General features: G+C 42.4%; 1 protein-coding gene across 3 annotated transcripts in view; it reads left to right on the forward strand.

The window, feature by feature from the left end:
• Positions 1-12,541: 12,541 nt before the first annotated feature.
• LOC139749835 (allatostatin-A receptor-like) overlaps positions 12,542-20,760 on the forward strand; it is a 321,402-nt gene continuing 313,183 nt past the window's right edge. For all 3 annotated transcript variants that reach the window (XM_071664140.1, XM_071664139.1, XM_071664143.1), the window contains exon 1: positions 12,542-13,158. The gene's annotated coding sequence lies outside the window, so the exon portion shown is untranslated. The remainder of the gene's footprint in view (positions 13,159-20,760) is intronic.

The raw sequence follows: 20,760 nt of genomic DNA on the forward strand, positions 1-20,760 counted from the left end.
TACATAATGCTATCTTTTGTTTAGGGTTTTATTAAGGGTTTGAGTCCACCTGTTCATCAAATTGTTACGATACGAAGAACTTATTGAGAGGGTTTTAGGCAATCCATCCATGACCTATTGTTCATTATTACATTCATCTGGTTAAGCTCTCAACATTAAAGGTTCCGATTTCTTTCATGTCCACATTCAGCGAGTTAAACTCAAAACGTTAAAGGTTCCAATTTCTTTCATGTCTATATATCAGATTATGTTTCCGTTCCTCATCAGCGTCCGATGACACTTCACTGGTTTTCACAGTGTTGTGAGTGAGTATAACTTCACTACTCTCGGGATTGCCACATGGTAACCAGTTCCCCCACAACTGTTTCCCATTCACAAGCAAACTGTGCTCTAACTTCACTCTGCGCCACCATGCGATTGCTGTCGCCGATTAACACGCACGTATGAAAACGAATTCGAACTCCAATTAATTCCGATCGCCAACACAGTTGCACAAGTGAATGATGTAGCATTTTACTGATATCGTCAAGGCAACGATATATTCTAGTTATGAGATATATGCTGGTGGTAGATTCCGAATGAGTTTTGGGTGATGTAAACGGATGGAACGCAGGTATAAACTGACGCTGTCAATGAAGAAAATGTCGTCTGCTTTTCTAGTTGAGGAAGAACGTAAATAAACAGCTGCAGAGAGCTGCAGAAAAAAAAATACCTGGGATGTCACGAAGTGAAAAATTATCTTTCTTGTGAACTAGACGGTATAATGAGATGACAGGACGCCAGATGTGGAGGTAGTATATGCATGAGTGAGCTCGACCCCTTATTTAGTCTGGGGTTCTGCACAACTTCCAGCTACAACAGAAGTACTCATCGGAGTGGAGCCTTTTATTAGCTCACACCTCACTCCCTGGTATCATTACGAGGAAAATGAAGAAAGAAAATAGGGATCAGTAAAGAAACATTTTGAAAAGGGAATTTCTCGCAACATTAAGAATAACACTTAAGAAGTGTGTTCCAATACATACTCAAGGCTCGTTATCTAAAGATGGCAGCACATTGACAAACGATAACAAACTAAAGAGCGCTTATTCAACTTTCAAGTTTACCGAGACCACAGAACGTAGTATGGGGAACTGACTGCAAATGAAGAATTGCTCATACATAACGTCAAAAGATAAGGAGAAATTTGATCTAAAAAAAAAGAGATAGAATAATTCAACTAGTTTTGATGAACTCTCCGAAGACATTTGAAAAGAGTAAGCCAAATTAAAAAAATGGCAATTTCAACCTCTAAAATCGTCGACAAATCTGTGCAAGGAGGAAAATTGCCGAACAACGTCGAGCCTTCAAACGTAGCGCAATTTCAAAGGAAAATACAAAACAATGTGCCTCAGATTACTGGCTATTACCTTTACTTTGTTTTAGATAGAATCTCAGTAACAATGATGGATGAGCAGAGAGTCTGTATATTCACAGTCAAATAAGGAATCAGAAGTGCAACTTTTCACAAGCCTTTATACTCTGCGCATAACCTGATTGATATCCTAACATCAATGCACACAAAAAAAGGAGTCTGTGTTTTTGGTCTGCAACATCATTGATCTGGGTTTTGAATTTCTTTGCAAAAGCACACAACAGTATCGCCTCTGCGCCTCTGTCTGTCACGCCTCATCCAGGTGGTATAACCATCAGCGCTTCCATAATATCCAGGAGACGCAGCATCCTCTCCAGAAAGTGATGTCCACAGTAACCATCATCTCTGAAAGCTTGGGTTTCACGAATCTGTGTTTCCAGTTCCTCACTACTACAGCTTACCAGTAGCTGCCAGTACACAAAGAGAGTCGTGTCCTAATGGTAGCGTCGCCGAGAGCGAGTCATATCGCCTTTGGAGGAATACCTACGAAAAGTTCTTTATGATTCGTAACTTTATGTTTGAGGTTTTCCTGTTGTCCTGAGGCACAGTGACCACGTAATGATATCTTTTTTTCACCTTTTTTCTCTAGATTCTTTTTTCCAATATGCACCAGGGCGCTGTGGAAGGTATAAGTTCTTGATTCACCCTTTTCCTGATCACTCTTATCACTTGCCAAAGGTTTGAGTTTTAGGTTCTCAAGTTCCAACGTAAGTCGTTATGCTTCAAAGTCTATCCTCAGCTCGTGGACTGGCCAAAGACAGCGTTACGTTGTGCAGGAGATCGACAGAGTTTGACCGTCTCGTTGTTTTACAGCGTAGATGCTTCAGTGGGTGTCAATGCTGTGCAACAGAACAACGCAGTTGACATTGTAAGAATATGACGTTAACCATGATTGTCATACTATAAAAACTGAGGACTGTAACGCCAGCTCTCACGACCTTGATCTTTGTAGAAACTTCTCTAAGTCATCAATGGATGACCTGTTGCTTGGAGGAGCTTCTCCATTCTCTTATTCAAGAAGAAAAAGATCACGGAAGGAGAGACACGAGGATCACATCCACTCGGTAAGATATCATTAGATAGAATATCAGTAATCCCGGGTTCCCTCGCCGCGTTACGGTCATCACAGGCCGAGAGATGCGTTCGTTACTTGAGTGCTCTGCGTGCTCTCTCTCTCTCTCTCTCTCTCTCTCTCTCTCTCTCTCTCTCTCTCTCTCTCTCTCTCTCTCTCTCTCTCTCTCTCTCTCTAACACCTGGTTTGGCGGTATTTCATCTCGCAGGCAAGCACCTTCTCTACCCTACACGTAACAATTGACGACGCTTAAGTTCACACCTTCTCGTTCGTCCTAGTTCGAGTTTTCCCCTCGGTGAGCGCGACACGCAAGCCCAAATTTAAGACATTACCGTTACACTTGTGAAGAATATATCTTTCATCGTTCGTGATTTAAGGCCGGATAGAACTCCAGTATGATGTGTTCATATGCTTGTTTTTTCATCATTAAAGTTGGAAATTCGTAATGAGAATCACATTCGCCTTTCATTTACAAGAAGTTGTGCCGATGAAAGGGTTGTACGACAATTGTCCTGTGAGTGACAAAAGGGTTCAGTATAGAGACCACAGCTTAACATGGAAGCAGGGGGGAAGATCTTATATGAATTCATTAATTCTAATAGACAAGTTGTCTGAAAGACTAAGAAAAGCAGTGCGTAGAGAAAAAAAAATCCTGAAAAAAAGATGTTTACTAATTTGTAAGGACAAGTTCAACATCTTCATTAGTGGAAGGCCTTTGCAAGGATCAGCGGGAGTCTTTGATATTTATTTTTTTCGAAGCTGCCAGTCTGAAAGCCACAAGGTTAAAGAAAACGACTTCCACTGATTCAGGCAATAAAGAAGTTTGCAGAGTCAGTTTAGAATCAAAGAGAGGCTATGCCAGCAAAGGATGATTAAATAGGTGTCAGACAGAAGCAGACTTTGAATGAATTTATGACACAGATGTGTTGAATTAAGTGACAAATGTTTTGCCGAGTTACTTTTATAGACTTTCTATAATATAGATCTATGCCTCTGCATTATGATATCAAACTCGGTAAAACAGTTTTTCAAACATTACTCTATATGTAAGAATTCTGTTCGTCTATTCCTGGCGCTACCTTGCTAACAAGGTGAACAGCGGACGAGTACAAAAGAGGAAAACAGATGTAAGAATTTTGCGGTATAGCAAACGTAAAGAGAAAGAGCATTAAAAGTACAGAGCCTAATGTGAGGAGAATTTCTCTGTTGGCAGAGTAAATGAGGGTTTAGGTATTAAGGTATTATCCCCTCCCGTAGTCCCAGCTCCATTAAGGTTAAGTTCTCTCACCAACTCCTAGTATCTCACCCCCGAAGGAAGTAAGTTATAGACGGCAACAACCTCGGGTAATATTTTCTTTCCTACTTCAGACAGTTCAAGTGGTGTTTGAACTATCTTCTACCATCCGTGCTAGGTCTCCTGGTCTTGTTTACTTTCCGTCACGTCAAGACTAAAGTACCTTGGCTATAATTCCAGTATGTTACCCTTAGTTTCAGTGTAATCCCTTTCATGTCATATGCACTCGTTTTCACAACCTGTTTTCAATTTTTTTCCTCTCTCCTCTCCGTTCTCTCATTAAGATTCTTCAGATACAAAAGTGAAAGTCTATAAAGGTTTTACCCAGTATGACGTGTGAAGATTCCCTGGCCTGACTCTACTGCCAATGACACAAAGGGCTGAGGTAGAAGCAGTACCAATACTTCCCAAGACCCTTGCCCATCCCATAGACCTGACACTCATTCAGTTCACTAACTTTATGCGGTCATTGTATTAACCTTTCATTTTGTTGAACACTATCACGGTGTTACCTCTCTTTTTATATCTTTCTTCTTTAGGAGATCCAGCTTATGAACGATGTTTTTTTCATTCCCTTTCTCATTTTTACTCAAGATTCCACTTTGTATGGCGAATTTGCGCTCATTCCAACACATCGTACCTGTCATAAGTCTTTCAAACCTTCAGTCTCCAAAATTTTACGCCATCTGTCGTTAGTTTTGTCTCTCAGCTATCACCGATTCCCTGTGTTTCGCTTTCTGCTCTCCTTACTCTACAGACCTCTTTGATTGATATTTGCTTCATGATTAGTTGATGGATAGTCCTCTCGCCCTCAAGATAGTCCTATCAACCTCTCTTAATTTTGCTCCTTTTGCCTCAACGTAACGTCAATACTGGTACTTCTTATGAGACTAGAGACACACATTTCCTCTTCCTCTCGGATTATCTCTTCTTCCAGTTAGTGGTTCAACCATTCTCTGAAGCCATACGGGCAAGGGACCTGGCATGTCGGTTGCTGAAAAACATTCCTTTCTCCGACTCACATAAAGATATCATCTCTGCTAGAAATCGTTGCTAATACGATTTTTATGAGGCGAAGTTTTCCTCTATCCAAAGGAAATGCGAGAACCTCTTCCCTTCTCCCACAGATTGTTTATTTTTTCTGGTCTTTAGTCATGCTTCCTTTCATTCACTACTTTTTTTTTTCTCTCTGTTCTGACGGCAATATAGGTGTCTCTCCTAATGATAAAACAACTCTTTCCGGCTTTTAAAGTCTCCTCTAACTCCACCTTCGATGAGTCTCACATTCTCAAACTCCTCGTCGCGCCTCTTACTAATTCTGTATCCAATCCCAATTATCTCTTTTGTACGGTCATAAAAAGACTTCGCTGTGCTCACAGTCAAGACAAACGCGTGAACGAGATCGCATCTCTCCTTGTCTTTGAAAGAGTGCCCTTCTGAACTTATTGCTTGCTACACTTACTTACTCGCACTTTTCCACACTTTGAAGGTTTTCCTTCATCTTATAAGAGCATATTGGAACAGTCTTTTCCAAAGATGGGTGACTGTTCCCACCCTTCCAAACTTGGTCCATATCCTCTGCCTTCATACTGTGTTCAAAGTCTCTGAATCTCTTCTTAACTCCCTTTTCCTTAGACATCTTGAATTCCACAGTCTTCTCTCTGATCATAGGTTTGGCTTTCGCAACTTGACATATATGAGATGACATCCTCTACTGTCTTATCTATGCCTGATCGTCTTGTGTGATAGACTATGGAATCGTATACATTTCAGCCCAAGATATATTGAAAGGTCTTGACAAGATGTCCTGATCTCAGAGTTCCTTCCTTCTTGGTTTCCCTCCCTTACTCAGTTCTTGAGCTTCCACTATATCCGGTATGTCTCCTATATTGTCGAAGGATCAGCCTCTTCCTTATTTCTCCAACGCCGATGGAGTATCTCAAGGTATCTCCTGTCTCCTACGTTCTCCTTTCCTTCACTCAAAGATCTTTATTTTTCAACAGATTACCAAATACACTCACAGGCTAACAATTCAGTTGTTCCTTATATCAGCGTCTTTCAAATCCACTTCCATCTTCGCTTTCTCAAACTGTCTCGCAAAACCGTCTCTACAAAAACAGATTCCCAGTGGGGCAATTGCAACCTATTTAAGAATAATGCTACTAAAGCTCAATTTATTCCATGTATCCTTTTCTAAGACTCTTCACCACTGTCCTGTCTCCTTTCACGACCCTAAGATTTTACGTTTACCGTAATAAACGCTGTAGATATTACCGTAATATCTAATTGGTCTTAGAAGACGATTATTTCATATTGAGTTAAGTACGGCAGAGAAAATGAGAGTTCTGTTCAGATACCGAAAATCTGTTGAAATACAATTACTCAGGTTATACAAAGGGGGTATGATACGTCTCTGCATAGAATATTGCTACCACTTTTAGGGATGTTCCAGCACCACTTGTTAAGATTCGAATCCAAAATACTCTCATCAAATCTCCCAGTCTGACCTGAACACATGGCCCACTTTCCTTGCACTGCAGCGTCTGTTCTCCTTCATTCTTCAATAGACATTGCTTTGGCTTCTGCTTCTCAGAAATCACAGGCATTAAGCTTGACCATGTAGGTCTAATTCCCAGTAAATCACTATGTCACCTATCCTTCGTAGCAGATACGACACCACCCACCCCTTTCTCCTACAGAGAAAGCTTTAATTCTCAACCTCTTTCTCATTCCCCACTTCTCCAAGTTTTATGACCAACTTTCATATCTCATTTAAGGCCTGGCCTCAAACAAGACTTTTCTCGTGACTTTAGTTTGCGACATGAAAAAGAAAATATATCCATAGAGCAGGAAATGAATAATGAATATTTGTATACAAATGCTTTAAGTGGTCTCTTAAGGGCTGTTATGATTAATGAAAATGACGGATAACTCCATTGAATTCAGCATTGGAGAAACATATATACGACAACATCAATCCTTCTCCTGCAGCTGTTTGATGTTACTGTTACCAAAGGATCTCAACTGATGTTTGTCTAAGGCGCCAAGGAACGCCCTGTTGGATACTAGCGTATCGCTCCTCCCGGAATTTCACCATTTTCGCCATTAACAATAGACCTTATCCTTTTTGACGAAGGAGCGCCAGTGCTTCACATTACGCTTGATATCAAAACACAGCATAAAGATGACAGGATCAGTGTGTTTGTCCTCCCGCTGAACAATGCGAATGAAAAATGTCTCTTATATGAGTAACACAAGACCCTCGTCAACTCTGTCCTCTTTTGAGCTCACTACAGACTCAGAGGTATTTTTCTCGATTCACATTCATATATCACCAGCCGGCTCGCGCGCCAGCCTCCTTTTTAGACGTGATTTATAAAGACTAAAAGTTCTCCCTGTTTTGCAGACTCAGGTGTCTTATTGTCTCGTAGAACTGTATTTAAATGTAGATGGGTTTGAAAGGAGCAGGGTATTCACAGACTTGGCCTGTGAGAGAGAGAGAGAGAGAGAGAGAGAGAGAGAGAGAGAGAGGTTGTGCGATGAAGATGAGCTGAAGGAAAAAAAAAATGTGGGTAATGAAAGCGTAGTCTAGGAGATCGACGCAAGGATAGCGGCGGAGGTAATAGGCGGTGGATTAGAGAGAGTTTCTGGTGGGGTAAGAAAAGTAGGGTACTGAGAGTCGGATTGGAGGAAGGAGGTGGAGTAAGAGGGTCGTGTGAAGCGAGGAGAAAGGTGGAATAATGAAGCTCTTGCAGGAGGACGAAAAAGGTTGGTTACGAAAACCACGATTGTGGGCAAAACGAGAGGAGAAAAAGTGCAGGACAGGGAGAACTGCTTGAAGGACGAGGGTTGGTGGAATGAGGGTTTGTCTTGGGGAGAAGTTCGAGATAATGCAAGTTTTGTGAGAAGTAGAGATGAGGTATATGAGAACCTACCGAGGAGAAAAGTGGTGAGGTGATGAAAATCTGTTTGTGGAAAAAAAAGAGGAAAGTAGAAGTGATAGATATCTGGTGTGGGAGAAAGATGAGGGGTTATGAAAGACGATAAATTACAACCACAGGAGATATGCTGAACGGATCATGGCTTAAGTAGGGCGCATGAAATAGATACAGTTGAGAGACAAGATGGGTGGAATGACAGGGGAGTAAGGGTGAGACAGATGGATAAATGCATAAGGATGATTAATGAGGAGGTGAGTGGCTCAACGAAGGGATATAGATAAGGTTACATAATTGATGGATGACAAGGACAGATCAAGAGTATGAGAAACGCAGATGTGTGAATGAATGACTCTTGGCATAGAGGGCAAGGCTATCAAGTAAGACAACACGGGAAATATTGGAGGCGAGCCCAGTAAATTGAGTTAAGCTAAATGGGGTCTATATGCTTCACGTATATACGTACAGTGTGGGTATCACGTGAGACTGCTTGTATGGGGTACACTGAGATGAAAAAAGTCATCCTTAAGCAAGATTGCATCATCTTCAGAGGACAAAAAAGAGTACAATGTTGTTGTCGAACCTTTCACACGAAACAGATCCATCATTTCCCTGCTACTGACGATAACGCAGCCTAGAAACTAATGGAACCCAGTAAAAACGGGGTCCTGGAATTATCCCATTAGAAAAATTACGTTGCCCTTTAAATGATAAGATAATTGATCCAACAGGAGCTACTTAAACCAGCGTAGTAACTCAAGGTGATAATATGCAAAATATGCATGGATGACGACTTGATACGAAGACGTTTCACAAAGTTAACGGCAGGCAACGAGGGGAAGAAGACAGCCAACCTTGCACGGGAGGCCTTTATCATAAAGGTCAGAAGGTCATAACTTGACGTTCGAGGTTAGAAACGAGGTCAGGAATTGTCCTTCCTGAGGAGGCTGGAGATATGTAATGTCAAAAGTCAGTCGAACGAACCAGTCGAAGGGTCGAGAGACAACGCCGCCTCCAGATGAGAGGTCCAGAGGCGTTTCCTCGAGGCGTCAGGGAAGTTGAGATCTCAGAACAAGATCATCATTTTACTCGTTTTCTTTTGGATCATTCGGCGAGACCTCCGACAAAATTTGAAAGCAAACAAAGATAGAAGGATAAACTATTGGGATGATATAGAAGAATAGAAAACCGAGTAAATGAAAAAAATAGGGTGATACAGAGAGAAAAGTAAGGTGGGATGGCATAGGAGTGAGGAGAGACATAAAGGAAAGCGAGTAAGATAAAAAGGAGCACAAATCTGAGGGAACTTTGATGTCTGGGAAGGAGTTAGTGAGGTGGACAAACCTGCCTCACGGAGGGAAGTAAAGCTTGAAATATGGGCTGTGAATCTAATCTATTTTCTCCGGAGGGATGTCTTTTACATCCTGAACACGATGTGATTCAGTCCTGAACACGGTGTGATTCACTTCTGAACACGATGTGATTCAGTCCTGAACATGATGTGATTCAGTCCTGAACACGATGTGATTCACTCCTGAACATGATGTGATTCAGTTCTGAACACGATGTGATTCAGTCCTGAACATGATGTGATTCAGTTCTGAACACGATGTGATTCACTCCTGAACATGATGTGATTCAGTTCTGAACACGATGTGATTCAGTCCTGAACATGATGTGATTCAGTTCTGAACACGATGTGATTCACTCCTGAACATGATGTGATTCAGTCCTGAACACGATGTGATTCACTCCTGAACATGATGTGATTCAGTTCTGAACACGATGTGATTCAGTCCTGAACATGATGTGATTCAGTTCTGAACACGATGTGATTCAGTCCTGAACATGATGTGATTCAGTCCTGAACATGATGTGATTCAGTTCTGAACACGATGTGATTCAGTCCTGAACATGATGTGATTCAGTTCTGAACACGATGTGATTCAGTCCTGAACATGATGTGATTCAGTTCTGAACACGATGTGATTCAGTCCTGAACACGATGTGATTCAGTCCTGAACACGATGTGATTCAGTCCTGAACACGATGTGATTCAGTCCTAAACACGATGTGATTCACTTGTGACATTATTTACCTCGCTGAGTCACAGCGAATATTATCAAAGCGAATGTTTACAACGAGGTTTATAAGTTTTTTCTTCCTATATGTTTTTGTTATGTTCCTGGGAAAGCTTCAGGAGACGCATGATAACAGAAGGCAAAATAACTGTGTCTGAAGTGCACTGTAGACCTGAAAAAAAGAATGCTCGAGGCTTTGTGCGAAAACACGCTTCATTTCTGTTTCAGCCTTCGGTATAGATGCAGTAGGAGTGACTATTGTCCACCAGTGTGACAAATCGTTATAGTCGAACACAGAAAACCTAAAGCATATATATATATATATATAGAGAGAGAGAGAGAGAGAGAGAGAGAGAGAGAGAGAGAGAGAGAGAGAGAGAGAATGGGGCGAAGGTTTGCAGGAATACTATCCTATCTTGCTTATCCCAAGCCGCACAAGGCAAGCTAAAATCTTTATACAGTTGTGGCGTAGGAAAATTTTGTCACTGGAGTTTTTGTTTCGAAGAAAACGAATTTGTCTGTGTGTCTTTATAGATTACTCAAGCCTCGCTCTTCGACGCGCTTGAGTAAAACATAAACTAACACCACTCCCTCTAGTGAGGAGGATATTTTTGAGACACAGAGCACTAAAATGTTCATGAATGATACAACATCCGAGAACAAGGCTTGTTCCCCCCCACGCTGACCTTCGTTGAAAATGCATTCCAAGTGACGGAAATAACAATGAAACTCAACATCTGACATGGCTAGCCTATGCCCACAAGCCTACCTTTTTCATCAGGAGTTACCTAAATACCAGTCTTCATTAATGGCACGAGATGGTATAAAGGAAGAAGAAGAAATCCACCAGATTTTGAGATTATGGTCTTGAAGTCTCATTTACATATTCTGGTGTATACAATCTATTCTTTATAGAGGACGGGGTGATGCAGACCTGCCTCATCTTTTATCTCCGTCACGGGTGTTATCATTTTGAACTTGTGTCTCCTTGCTACACCTTGCCACCCCTAGCGCCAAGGGATGTTCCTGCGCTGCGCCTGGCGCTTTCTCCGAAATGGACGCGCATCCTTTCTGAATATCTTTCTTTTTTTTCTTACGTTACTCGATTGCTCCATGAACAAAGAGTTTCAGAGTGCGACGTTCAGGATTCATCATCTTATTTGACCACAGGGTTTCATGGGGAGATGTTCAAAATTCATTTTCTTTATCTGGCTATTTAGTTATCGTATATAATTTTCTTGACCAAATACTTGCGAGAAAATGGAGAGATTCAGCGACGATGTAATGTTCAAGTAAGAAACTTGAACCCGATTTTTGCCCATCAGTCATTAACATAGTGAACCTATAGATGAACGGGTGAGTTGAATGAAGCGAATTCTATATACATATAGTTTCTCAAATCATAATATATGAGTTGAATATATCCAACGGACGAAGAACGTTTGAAACCTTTCCTAAGTCTTGTGGTAAAAATCTGAAGTAAAGGATTAAAAGCGGGAGAAAAACTATTAACGCAGTGAGAAGCGAAAGGATCTGCAAACTTTGAGACGGAAACATAAAAGGGACACATGTCTGGGAAGATCCCTCCAATGCGACAATCTCACAAACTCAGTGTAACAGCCTGGACGACGGCAGGTGGGTGGAGGGGCAGTGAGGGAAGAGAGAGAGAGAGAGAGAGAGAGAGAGAGAGAGAGAGAGAGAGCATTAGTAAGGGAGATTTAGGGTGAAGGAGAATAGGAGTGAGAAGTTAAGGATATAAATGAGGGTAGGGAATAGTAGGGAATTAGAATGAGGGGTAAGGGACGGGAGATGCAGTGGAGAGAGAAACTTATGGATGGAGTGGCAAGAGGAGTATATAAATGAGATGAAAGGAATACGGGGTAAGAGGAAGACTCGGGGAAGAGAAGAGGAAATACAGAAGGACAGGGCACACGGTACAACAACAACAAGTAAGAGGCAGGACAAAAATATGATAAACGTATCATTAATTAAGTTCGGTATTTGGTCGACGGGTCTTGTACAGTGTAGAGGTTTTGAACGGCTAAACGCATCAAACAGACTTATACTATGAAGATGATCAGACAGGCCATACTACGGGAGGACCTCTGAATCAAAAATGTTTACGTTTAAATGTAGGTGAGGTTAAATGATGATCAGATAGGGCGGCTGGAGGAGACACGTGAGTCAGGAAGAGAAGTAGGCGAGAGAGAGAGAGAGAGAGAGAGAGAGAGAGAGAGCCCGGGAGATGAGAGAGAGAGAGAGAGAGAGAGAGAGAGAGAGAGAGAGAGAGAGAGAGACGCAAGGAAGTGGTGGAGGAATGAGGAAAGTGAGTAAATCGTACGCGAAAAAAGGAAAAAACACAAGTGCGGTCTGAATAGGTGAGAGGACAGGAGAAAGAGAGAGGTAAAGAGCTTGGCAGGTGAGAGGAGGACAAGGCAGATGAGCAGAGATGGTAGGTAGCCAGGCAGTAAAAGAGCGGGAGACGAAAGTAGGTCAGGTCAGGTGAGTACTGTGTGACTGTGGAAGCGAATGACAAAGTCGCCGTGAACGAGAAAGAGAAGGAGAGGAGAGTTACCAGAGAACATTACTTGGCAGTACACGGGAGGGTAGTAGTGGTGAGGGTAGTGGGGAGAGGAGAGGTAGTTTAATGGTAGACAGGTGAAGGGAAGTAGGCTAACTCGGGGTGAGGGTGTAGGGGGCGCCACTGCTGCTCATGCTCGAGCCGCGGTGCCTGGCAGTGGAGCGCTACAGTGCCAGTCTCGACCCGGGGACGAAGCTAGCACCCCCTAGCACTCTGTCTCTCCCGCCTCACTCGGCACAGAGGCGCGCCGAGTTACTCTCTCTATCTCTCTCTCTCTCTCAATCTCTTTCCCAGTGCCGTCGTCCCCCTGGGAGTTGGGCTGGCATTCGCGTAAACTTTACCGGTGGGTGACGCTCGCACATAGTTGCTTGACTAGTGAAGGACGAACACAGAAGACCTGGATATTCTTTTTAGGGGACGGTCAGGATAAAGGCTGGGAGCAAGTGTCGAGAGCGAATTGTATCTCAAAACTTTCAGGTTCTTAACTTCCTGTTGGAAGGCGGACCATATGTTTGGCCCATCATGGTATTAGAAATGTACATATATTATCAATTCATATTTGTAAAACCTTCTTGGCTCGTAAAGTTTTGATGTAAAACAGTACATCGTGTGAGTTTTTGAAAAAGGACAAGATTGAAATGAAAGACTCTATCGAGCATTGTCGCTTCGCCGTCTCTCTGTAAGACCTTGGAATCTCTTCGTTTACTTTTCTAAACGACTGGGAATGTAGAGAACTGAATGGTCCATGCCGCAAGTGTGTCCACATCAAGACTAGAAGGTAAGTGTCATCTGTCTGCGAAAGTTGTGCGGGGTGTCGGGGTTCTTGTTACATGTGACATCAGGAGGAGAGTAATTTTTGCACAAGTCACGTTGGCCCTGGGTAATATCCATTTATAAAATCGTCCCACAAATATTCGCGAAACACAATGCGATGTTTGGGTAGAGAAATTTACATCAGTGTGCATCATCAGATCTGAAATGTGAAAAGTGCTATCAATACTTAGCTACTCTAGTTCCTCAAGAGCTATGGAATTAAAATCAGAGTTAACAATGTTAAGATCAGCACCGTCTGCCCTCACAATTTAGCAGCTGCCTCTACCGGGAACCTAGCATACGCTGACCACCTGCTGGTTTGGACTGTACACATGCTGGCCATCTGCTGGCTTGGACCGTACACACGCTGGCCACCTGCTGGCTTGGACTGTACACACGTTGGCCACCTGCTGGCTTGTACTGTACACACACTAGCCAACTGCTGGCTTGGACTGCACACACGCCAGCCACCTGATGGTTTGTACCGTAAACACACTAACCACCTGCTGGTTTGGACTGTATACACGCTGACCACCTGCTGGCTTGGACTGTACACATGTCAGCCACCTGCTGGCTTGGACTGTTTATACGCTGGTCACCTGCTGGCTTGGACTGTTTTATACACTGGTCACCTGCTGGCTTGGACTGTACACACACTGGCCACATACTGGCTTGTACTCTGCACACTTTTGCCACCTGCTGGCTTGAACTGTACACACGCCAGCCACCTGCTGGCTTGGACTGTACACACGCTGGCCACCTGCTGGCTTGGACTGTGCACACGCTAGCCACCTGCTGGCTTGGACTGTACACATGTTAGCCACCTGCTGGCTTGGACCGCACACACGCTAGCCACCTGCAGGCTTGAACTGTACACACGCAGGCCACCTGCTGGGTTGGATTATTCACACGCTGGCCACCTGCTGGCTTGGTCTGTACAAACGCTAGCCACCAGCTGGCTTGGACTGCACACACATTGGCCACTTTCTGGGCTAGACTGTACGCGTTATATTATCTTTTTGTGACAAACGTACATTGTGAAAAGCCCAAGATTCCCATTCACATTCTCCTCTTTCTCTGTGCTCTGTACTGTGATCGTTTTGTATGCAATATATTTGTAAATTCAAACAATCTTTATCGAGTATATATATGTAGATTTGTGTTTATAGTGATTCTTTGTTTTCTTTGTTTATTCCATTTTCCTTTCTGTTTACGTGTGTGTTGTTATGTATTTGCACAGTGCGTGGATGAAGTTCTATACTCGAGTGGCCCCTTGATTAGGACTATCTGTATGATCACACAATATATTCAAACATTTCTAAAACTGTGAGCATACACACTTTCATCACTCACCTTATTTTACTCATCCACTGAAAGTACTTCTTTGATATCTTGTTTTTTTTTTATACTTTTCTACATCCTTGATCTAGCGTCTGGTTGTTCTATCCTTTCGTCTTTGAGGAAATGTGTATGTACGCGATCATTATGTGTGTGCTCCAGAGAGACCTTTTAGATTCGTGTTACCTCATACCTCTTTCCGACATTTTACATTCTGGAGAACGTTTTCAAATCTGTATTGTACTTTATTGTACAGTAATCATAAACATTCTGTGGCAAATTTGTGTTCCACGGCTGAAGAAGAGGACGACTGCCCTAGAGAGTCGAAAACGAACAGGGAGCCAACCACACCAGACAAAGAACTTCAAGAACACTGTTCACGGAACAGGTGGTGAACATGGAGGAGTCTTTCACTCGGTGGGAATGATCATGTTAACTTCGTTCTAGCAGCTCCTGCACATCTTACGAGCAGTGACGTTCCCTCAGTGCTACCGTGTCCCACACGACTTTCGAGCGATGAAGTGAACTCAGCTCTGAACATCTCCTGAACAACTTACGAGCGCTGAAGTTACCTCAGCATTACTGTATCTTGCAGCACGTGCTAACTAAGAAGTTATCTGAAGACGAGTGTGTCTTGCATCACGTATCAACGAGCATGTTACCTCAACTGTAACGCTTCCTGTACCAAAGGCAGACGAACAACAAATTACCTCAGCTGTAACACGCCCTGTACTAAAGAGAAGTGATCAAGTTGCTTCAGGTGCAGCGGATCCAGTGCTACGGATAACGATCAAGTTACCTCAGCTACAGCACCTCTGCTGAGGAAAGTACTGCAAATTACGGGACACATAATCAAGTTTCCTCCGCTGCATCTCGTCCAGCACTACTGACGAACAAGCAGGTCGTCTGAAATCTGGCATTACGTACGAATGATCAAATTACGTGAGCTCTGTCTGATCTTGTCCGACGTAGGAAAGAAAAATTTACCTCAGGTGTAGCTCTCTCTCTCTCTCTCTCTCTCTCTCTCTCTCTCTCTCTCTCTCTCTCTCTCCCTCTCTCACTGATGGTATGAAATAATGGTTTTATCAAGCGCTCATAGGGGATCTCATCTTACCTTCCTTCCTGCAGCCAATATTTTTGATTTCGATTCACGTATTACTCCATGAAGACACTTGGCACATTGCATCACCATGGTGCCAAGACTCCTCTTGACAGAAACCAGACTCTCACTCAGGCATGTCTAACCTTTTAATAAACGAAAGAAATAAACTCTCCAGCTTAAGGATATGCTTGTTTTATGTAGATAAGGAGATCCACCAGTCAGACGCAGCATCGAGGGGATAAACAAGCTTATCACACAAAGATAACTCCAATTCAAGTGAGCAAATGACTAAACCATCCACACCAATTCCTTTTTTAAGCTCTCCAGGAACCCTGTGGTCGTAGCGCAACGTTCTTGTAAGAGAGTAAAGCATCTGTTTATCATGCATACACACAAAAAAAAAATTTTGAGGATAATGCTCAAATTTATCACTCAAGCTAAAACACTTTCATATGAAATTGAGAAAAACTTCAAAGGTGAGGAACAACACTGCTTTACGAAAACGAAGAAATCTAGCATGGAAAAAAGACAGCTTTAAGAGAGACAGAGAGAAAGCTTAATATGATGTACATGCAATATATATATATATATATATATATATATATATATATATATATATATATATATATATATATATTTTTTTTTTTTTTTTTTCTTTTTTGCTTTGTCGCTGTCTCCCGCGTTTGCGAGGTAGCGCAAGGAAACAGACGAAAGAAATGGCCCAACCCCCCCATACACATGCTTTATATATATATATATATATATATATCCCATCCCAGGATTTTCCTCTGATGTATAAGGCTCCCGCGTCGCTCGGGAACGTCTCACGTAAGGGACTATAAGTCATAGTGATGTCATGTATGTAGCCATGTAAGGAAGGTGCAGGGCACTTGAGCATCAAGTGTTCGGTGTCTGTTGTGAGCATGAGGGGTCCTGGGATATGTTGAAACGGTGGGGTTTATGATGGGTGTGTGTTTGTGTGTCTGGCAAGGTGAAGTTGAAGAGTTATTTAAGAGTTGAGAGTGCGATTGTTCAATGCTTGTCGGGTTGTTTAAGTGTGTGTATTTTGTCAGTGTTATGTACGTCGGAGGTGAGGGTAAGTAAAGGTTGTTAACGTGTGAGGCTTGGGTAAGCCTGTCATTTCTACGTGGGGAATGGTGGTTAGTTATAAAGTGGTTTGGGTGGGAGAGGTCAAGTGTTGCTGCATGAAAGTGAGTGCTGCGCGTGTTATTGTGAAATTGTGTTAGGAGGATCCTTGTCTTATTGCGTAGGTCTTGAGTGGTTGTGTTGCTAGGCAGCCAGTGACTGTTAGGAGTTCTCTATTTTGTGTGGTTTCCAACTTTATTGTGCCTGCTTTCAAGAGGGTGGAAGACCAGGCAGGTGAGGCTTAGTTTTAGAGTGTAGCGGAGGAATTGATTGTAGAGGCTGTTATTTCTTTTTCCTTGTCCATACCTGGAGCTGGGTACTGTTCTGAGGGCATTTAATTTGTGTGTTGTGTTAATATTTTCGGCTTTGGGAGTGAATGTCATGTGCGTGTGAGTCGCTTGTGATACTTTACTGGAAGTGAGTGTCCATTCAAGGTAACTAGAGGGTGTGTGCTGGATCTGTCTGTCTGGGGTTTTCAACAATTCATTCAAGATTGCTGCTGTGATTAAGCTGTTGTTTGAAATGAATTATACAGTGCTGTATCTTTGCTATTGTGGTGTCAGTGTACTGTGATATGACTGTGAGGTCGTCTGCATATCAAAGGACTTTCGTGTGATATACTGGAGTTGAAGGGAGGTCGTATAGGAAAAAGGCTGAAGAGGGTTGATGAAAGAACTACCCCTTTGAAAACTCTACTGTAAGGTCTAAGCGTTTTAGAAGTGAAGCCATCATGACTGCCATGGTGAACAGCTATGAAACTGGTCAACCACTTTTTGTTCTTGTGGTGGATGATGGTGTGAAGTATCTTCTCTTGTTGTGTATTCCCACTACTAGTGTGAAGATGGAGGGCTGTGACCGGTTCTGTTACTGTGTAGTAAGGAATGGGAGGATCATTCAAGAGTTTCCCCTAACTCTACGGGGAGGCCATTCACCTTTAGTAAACACAGCTGAGGGGGGGAAGAATGATATGCATTCAAAGTTCACCGGGTATGATTCCTCTCTCTCTCTCTCTCTCTCTCTCTCTCTCTCTCTCTCTCTCTCTCTCTCTCTCTCTCTCTCTATCTATCTATCTATCTATCTATCTATCTATTTCTCTATCATCTATCTCTCTCTCTCTCTCTTATACAACAGAATTTTGCTTGTGTCCAAGTGAGTCTCTTTCTTTTTCCCATGTTTTAGCTCGTTTCTCCGTCTGTCGCGTAGGCTTACACATTCTGCAATACTCGGTTGTGTATCTCCTTGCGTCTTTTCTCTCGCACTTGTGGTATTTATATCCTGGTTGTTAGGTCTCTCATTTTCTTCAGAGAAATACGAAGAGAACCTTCCCCTGGCTAGTCTTAAACTGCCAGTCAAACGCGCTGGATAGATTTGGTTATCGATTCAGAACAAGATAAGATTGGTGGCTCAGGGAATGGTAGAAAGGACTTTGGAAAAATGTGCCATGGAGAATGTTCACATCTGGTGATTTTTCTTAACAGTATCACATTTGTATGGTGATTTCAAACCAAGTAACGTGTTGCTACTTACTTGTTACAACGCTTAACACTGTTTGTGTACTTTACGTATATAGATGCTATCCGTATCTGTCATAAAGTGGCAAAAACCAGCTGTTCATCTCTGTGGTGTCTATGTACATATGGAACGTAGAATGCACAAACAAAAACTAAACGTTGGATTGAGATTGTGCACGACAAATGAATAGAGTAAAAATGTGAGAAATAGTAACAGATAGGGAAAAGCGTGAAAATGGACCAAAAGTATTTGGAGTATGAATATACCGACTGCTTACATTGTGAAGAACACAACGCTTGCGAGACGTCCGCTCGACGAGTGAGATTCAATTCAATAGCTTTCTCTGTGTCGAGCCTGGGTTGCAACCCAGTGTGTTCAGAAAGGATTGACGCTGCTGTAAACTTGGCACGCGACACTCTCTTCATCAGGCTCTTCTCCTTTACCCAGTTGTTTCCTATATACATCGATGTGAGGTATTTCCCAAGAAAGCATGTTCTGACTGTGGATAAAATCGTGATAACATTAGAACTATTGCCAAAAACACAGCACTCTTACCTTCCTACCGAGGGATTCCCTACCATGGGCCTCCCGCAGCGCTTAGGAAGCAAGCCATACCCATTGAGGGGAACCATGAGTCAAGCATTGTAGTTGTACGTTTTTGCAGGTGCATCTTGGCCATGAAGGGCCCTGTGATATCATGAATTGATATTTGTATGGTTAATGAGATGGGTGGTGTCCTGAAAGCAAATAAGAAACTGTCACTGGATTACGACGGTCAGAGAGGATCAGACGAGCCCAACCTGACCTCATCTCCACATCCGGACAATAACGATCTCGCTTGGCAGCTTAGTATATATATATATACATATGTTGGACTTTCTATATTCCTATCTCGTGTAACATTGTTCTGTGTTTTTCCTCAAATGTAAGTTTTTTATATTTCTGTCTCCATATTCCTATTTAGATTGTAACTCATACTACCCTTCATGATATCTTTAATTTGTATCGCTTTTAGTGTTTTCCCTCTCTTTTATGCACTATGTACTGTGGTTTTTTCCAAGTGTGTTTCTTAGATATATTTTGTTTGCCTTTTACATATCATATCCAAGCTTTGTGAAGCAGTTATTTCTCTTTTCTGTAGATTCCTGATGATCCCTCCGTGAAAGCGAAAGCTTGATTGAGACTGAATGGATAACTTTGGACAGCTGGTGTTTGAGCACCAACCAAATGGTAGAATAATACTGAGAATAAAATTGGGGACATAAGTAAGAAAATTAAGAACTCTAAATATGATGTCGTATTCAATTCTATGTGCTTTAGAGAATATATATATATATATATATATATATATATATATATATATATATATATATATATATATATATATATATATATGTATACACATTCTTCTATTTCCTTCTTTAGAAACTGAAATACAAGAAGGGGATGGTTTCCAGGCGCTCGCTTCCGCTGCCCCATTTATTAATCGCCTTCTACGACACGCAGGGAATACTGAGGTAGAATTCTTTCTCCCCGACCTCGGGAATCATCCTGCTTAAGGGCTCCCACTCGAGTGAAAAGTCACCTTTCACGAGGCTGTATCATCGTCAGTTGACAAAAGAGAGAGTACGGTCTTGTCAAAGAACTACTCGCTTCAAAGGAGTCTATCTTGTTGCCGTTAATGAGTGTAGTGCAATCTTTATGTTACAAGAGTCTCTGGATAAAGGATTCCTGGGTCTGATGTCAGTGAGTGGAATCGAGTCTTAACTCTACAGAAGACAAAGGGTTTTGTCTATCTGCAGTGGGAACCAAGCTCAGTAAGCGCATTTTGGGTTAGCCAGACAAAACGGAATATATAAAAGCTTAAAGGACTGACTCGAGAAGTCAACTTTAAGCCAGGTCCGACATAACCTTGATGACCTCGCTAGTACGTCTGGTGTCACAGGTCACGATCATTCAGTCCGTGTCTTTATATCCCCACCATTTATCGTAATGTGAGTCACGGTATAGAGAGTTTAATTCGCTCTAATTGTCATTTTGTGGTGTATTACGTCGCATATATGATCCTATTCTGAAACATCTGTTCCGAGTGAAGGGAAGGCAGCGTAATTAGAGCGCCTAGGCTGGTTCTATAAGCAACTAGGCTGTAAAGGACAGCCTTCATGAAATTCTCCTGATTGCAAAAATGGCGAAGATCTTTCTTGCCGTATGATGAAATAGTGAGGGCTGGCCTGACGGATTATCCCCAGTCTCTCCCGTAATGTCTGCCAGCATCCCTCATTAAGTGCCCTTTTTTGGCTCGCCCGTCACAGCAGACAGAGCTTTAATTCCTCTCTCTCTCTCTCTCTCTCTCTCTCTCTCTCTCTCTCTCTCTCTCTCTCTCTCTCTGTGTGTGTGTACAGGGGTGGGGAGAGCGCTTTCATATCGCCCTGTCCTTAATTCGTCCATTTATAACCGGAACAGAAATAT

Source organism: Panulirus ornatus, chromosome 8 (assembly GCF_036320965.1).
Source record: "Panulirus ornatus isolate Po-2019 chromosome 8, ASM3632096v1, whole genome shotgun sequence".
In the NCBI taxonomy this organism is placed as follows: Eukaryota; Metazoa; Arthropoda; class Malacostraca; order Decapoda; family Palinuridae; genus Panulirus; species Panulirus ornatus.